This window comes from Myotis brandtii, unplaced genomic scaffold (assembly GCF_000412655.1).
Source record: "Myotis brandtii unplaced genomic scaffold, ASM41265v1 scaffold5, whole genome shotgun sequence".
In the NCBI taxonomy this organism is placed as follows: domain Eukaryota; kingdom Metazoa; phylum Chordata; class Mammalia; order Chiroptera; family Vespertilionidae; genus Myotis; species Myotis brandtii.
Genome location: NW_005369060.1, coordinates 2,029,403 through 2,034,301, shown reverse-complemented (window position 1 = coordinate 2,034,301; position 4,899 = coordinate 2,029,403). Strand labels below are relative to the sequence as shown.

At 39.5% G+C, this 4,899-nt stretch overlaps 1 pseudogene; it reads right to left on the bottom strand.

Moving 5' to 3' along the window:
* Positions 1–1,314: 1,314 nt before the first annotated feature.
* LOC106727903 lies at positions 1,315–1,786 on the bottom strand (annotated as a pseudogene).
* Positions 1,787–4,899: the final 3,113 nt, after the last annotated feature.

Here is a 4,899-nt window from a genome sequence, read left to right as displayed (position 1 = left end):
GGGCATTCTGGTCTTTCCACCATTCGGTCGATTTGCATATTACCCTTTTATTATACAGGATTATTTTCTTCTCTGTGGTAGACATTAACAGGGTTTGGGGGCTAAGAAAAATACTTTTCTTCCCACCTTCAAAGTTCTTCTGGGTGGGCTAATAAATTAACAGGAGAAAAATCAATTTTAATGTATGCACATCGGGAATTTACATATGCATGGAAATGCCACAGATAGTGAGGCAGTATTAAGTATATATGACATTTTGGACAAAGGATAGAGGTGGAGAGTGGGATATTAGACTTCAGAAGTGAAAATTGGAGATTTGCAGGTAGTTGAAGGGTGGAACACACCTGGCAGGCGAATTCCTGTTAGACAACTCAGAAACAATTGGACACGGGATATCACGCTAACAGGCCCCAGCCTGAAGCCCTCCTATTTACCATACTTAATCTAAATTAGCCTAAGGCAACATCCCAAGATTCCCTTCCTAGAGTAAGCCTTTCCATCTAAATCTCTTATGCAGGGGAGGGTTAAAGGTTCTTTCTGAGCTTTTTTTTTTTCCCTAGAAGGCAGCTTCAGGGTGGCCAAACTTTTGTCCCCTTCAAGAGTTAAACCTTCTGGTATAATCTTAATGAAAGACTATGTATAAAGAAATACAAATGATTGCAAAGCACTGTATTAGAGCAAATAATGTCTGGACAATGTTGCCTATTTAAGCATATGTAAGACAACAAATGACATGAAATTCTGCAAATGTGCTACAGAGAAAGACAAAGACAGAAATGATACCATTGTAAATAGCTAATTATTAATGATAGGAAAGGAGCAACGCAAAGGCTGGACATTATAGGTATGTTCCCTGCAAAACAGTCGGGGGAGGGGACTGGACAAAGGGAAGATAGACTCATGCCCCGTCATGTTGGTATGACATAGGAAAGATACTCGCCTGTCAATCATACCTGGGAACAGAGACGGTTGGCCAGAAGGGTGGGAAGAGTTGAGATACATAAACCCCTAAACAAAGGAGTTTGCTCTCTTGTACTCTTGGCTCTCTTGGGATTTGTGTGACTAGTGTGACTTTGGGGCTCTTTTGCTCCCGCTTCCCTGCATTCACCCACATGGACCCCCACACACAATGGACTAATGGACTGTAACTAGCTTGCTGCTGAGCTAGACACAGCTCCAACACGGAAAGGAAACTCTGGACACTGACTTTGCTTCTAGCTTTTTTGAAACCACAGCTACACTTCTTCTATGGCTGGACTACGGGAAATGGGACTTTTTTGGGGCAGTTTTATAACTTTATTCGACAGTTAGCAGTTAGTTCTCATCCATATTAGCTGTTTGTAGATTTTTGAAAGTGGTGACAGGTATGTAGGTGACCAACATATAGAGCTTGTTTGGTGAATCTTCATCCTCCTTATGTGTTCTGGACAACCACACCTTTACAGTGTGGGACATTCCTTATTCCTTTGGCCCAGACAGCTTAGTTGAGCCTGGTGTCAAAGCACACATCTGGAGCTCCCATCTCCTTCCTGGCAAATTTCCAGATCTCTTTGAGTGCCTGAGGGGCACACTTTTTGAAACCCACTCCATGAATGTGCCTATGAAGGTTGATGGTGTATTTGCTGGTCACTACCTCCTTGATGGCAGAATGTCCCTTCTTCTTCTCATCGCCCTTCTTTTTTTTTTTTATATTTTATTGATTTTTTACAGAGAGGAAGGGACAGAGATAAAGAGTTAGAGTCCGCAGGCAGACGCTCTATCCACTGAGCCAAACCGGTTTCGGCATCATCGCCCTTCTTTATGGGAGTCATTATTGCCAGGCCCAAGTTGGAAAGCTCTCATTTTTAATTTTAGTAAATATCAAAATTCCCTCCAATTGGTTATATTAATTTTACTGCATCTTTCATATTTTAAAATAATTTTTAATCTCAGTAAAAATCCCTATCAATTAAAAACAAAACCCAGGCATTCATAAAAGGAGTATAATTCACATGTTATATTATGGTATCCCCAAATGTAATATGACCATGATTTCTAAGTCAGCCAGCATCTGAAACAGCACTTGTCATAAGAACTGCTGCAATCAGAAATGAGCCCTAGGTGGACCTTTCTTAAACTTGCTCAGGAAAATTAGATTCCAAGAATCTCTGTTGCCATCTGGTGGCAACTCCCCATTGGTGAAACCTCCTGTGACACCATTTCTTTCTTTTGTTAAAAAGAATTCTTTATTGTTGAAAGTATTACATATGTCCCCCTGTCTCCCCCATTGACCCCTTCAGCCCACCCCTTTCCCCAACCCCTGCACCAGCACCCTACTGTTTGTGTCCATGGGTTATGCTTATATGTATACAAGATCTTTGATTGATTATCTCTCACCCACCCGCCCTACCCCACCTTCCCTCTGAGATTCTGAACTCTGTTCCATGCTTCCCTGTCTCTGGATCCACTTCGTTCATCAGTTTATTTTGTTACTTAGATTCTGCATATGGGTGCGATCATGTGATACTTGGCTTTCTCTGACTAACTTATTTCACTTAGCATGATACTCTCCAGGTCCCTCCATGCTGTTTCAAAGGGTAAGAAATGCTTCTTGTTTTTTTTATTTTTATTTATTTTTATTTTTTTACTGCTGCATAGTATTCCATGGTATAAATGTACCACAGCTTTTTCATCCAATCATCTACTGATGGACACTTGGGCTGTTTACAGATCTTAGCTATTGTAAATTGTGCTGCTATGAACATAGGGGTGCATACATTCTTTCTGATTGGTGCTTCGGGTTTCTTACATTCTTACACTAGAAGTGGGATCACTGGGTCAAATGGCAGTTCCATTTGGTTAAATAGTACCTAAGGTATATCTCTGGTAATGTTGTTTGAAATATTAGATTTAACATGTAACAATTATATTATTAAAATAACATACTTATTAAACTGGGAGACATAGCTAATATGTCAAATGATAGAGTTAAAATTTAAGTAATCCTGATTAGCTGGAATGGGAGATGGAAGGTTAAATCTAAGAAAGTGAAATTTCCCAACACTAAGAATAAAATGCTGTACTTAGGTTTAAAAACTATAACAAAACCCCTGTGGGCAATATATTACATTGAAAACATCTTACGGTTGTTGTTGGCTCTAAAGTTAAGTCAATAGTCTGATGTAGTTGAAAAATAAAGTAGTAATGCAGTCACTGGTCCTATCACAAGGAAATAAGAGTCTCTCTTCCCTGTAAAACAATCTGGTAGTGTTTAGTTCTGGGCATTACTTTTTAAAAATGACTTTTACCAACTGGAGTGTATCCAGAGAAAAGTGAGCTGAAGCCACATCTACAAGGTATAGTTGAAATAATGGAAAAATGTATATAATGGAGGAGACAAACTTAGATTGACTTGATTCTCTCTTTAAATAGCTGAGATTGTCACATAGAAGACTTACATTTATTCCAGAAAGCCTCAGAGGCAGAACTAGAAGCCCAAGAGAGTGTTGGAGAGAGTGGGATATTTTGGATAAAGAGTTACCTGAAAGTGGAGATGCTGCTTTAGGAGGAAGTTCACCATCACTAAAAGCTCAAATATTCATGCAGAGACTTGTCAACTACTTGTTAGGGACCTGGTAGAAGCTATTCTGTGTTTAATGATTTCTGCCGATGTTCATGGGCATCTTAAAGGAGACAGAGGTACAGTGGACATTGGGACACAAAGTAGGTGCTTGCAACGAGAGAGAAATAGTGACAGAAGGAGAAATAATCATAGTAAGACACGCACCAAGTCAAACTTTTGCCTATGCAATCGTTGCAGAGTCAGTCTGCTGGACAGGTGGGAGTGAGGAGAAGGGGATAGGGATGATGCAGGGTGGTGAAGAATGTCTTGCATTCATTCATTCACTTGTTCAACAAAATGCCATATATTACTGGAAATATAAAGATGAGTTGGATGTAATTGCTGCCCATTGGAGCTCATAGAGAAGACAGATGTAAAGACAAATACTTCACAGCACAACATGGTAAGTGCTTTGGCAGTAGATGGTAGGCAATTGACTAGGGACCAACATTTGGGACAGGCTGATCAGTGAGTTTATAAACATGCCACTTCAAGTTGGCAACAAGAAAACCATGATGATGTTATGTTGATTTGTTGTCAACTAAATCATATGCTCAGGAAAGTCTGTTATTGGGTCAGTGGGAAATTTAAAGTAAGAGGAACTTTCCTGAACAGTAGTTCATGCAAAACACCTGGGGATTTTATTTGAACTCAAACTCAGTCTGAGTTTACAGAGTGGTATGATAGCCAAAAAAGCCTGTGCTATTTTTAAAATGCATTAATAGATGTGTAGTTCCCTGAATAATAGAAGTAACATCAGACTGTATCTGGCACATGTAAAATATAATGATTTAAAGGGAATATTGACATAAAGCAAGATCATTTTTCAAATGATATGAAATACAATAGAAGGAACTGAGTGCTTTTTTTTTGGCTTGCAAAACTTATGATTTATGAGGAACCTCATCAAATATTTTAGTGGCACTTAATGTCATGTGGAAGAATGATTAGACTTACACAGTTGTGGCTCCAGATAATTAACTAGAACAAATCAGAGAATTTAGAGAATTTAGAGGGAAGTTTAGGCTCCACTCCGAGTATATCTGTCTGATAATTGCAAAGGACTGCCTTTTGATCTAATGAGCTCCCTATGTGTGATGATAGTGATGACCCAACTTTCCAACATGCTTGTATGCACATCCCTTGCCATGTAACTTAGGAGTCCCTCCCATGATTGGAAGGTTGATCTGCTGCTTCTTAACTCTGGGCTGAACCATGTGACTTGCTTTGCCAATGGGATGGTAATGGATGTGAAGTAGGCTTGCACATTGGGGTTTATTTTCTCCTACACCTTTGCC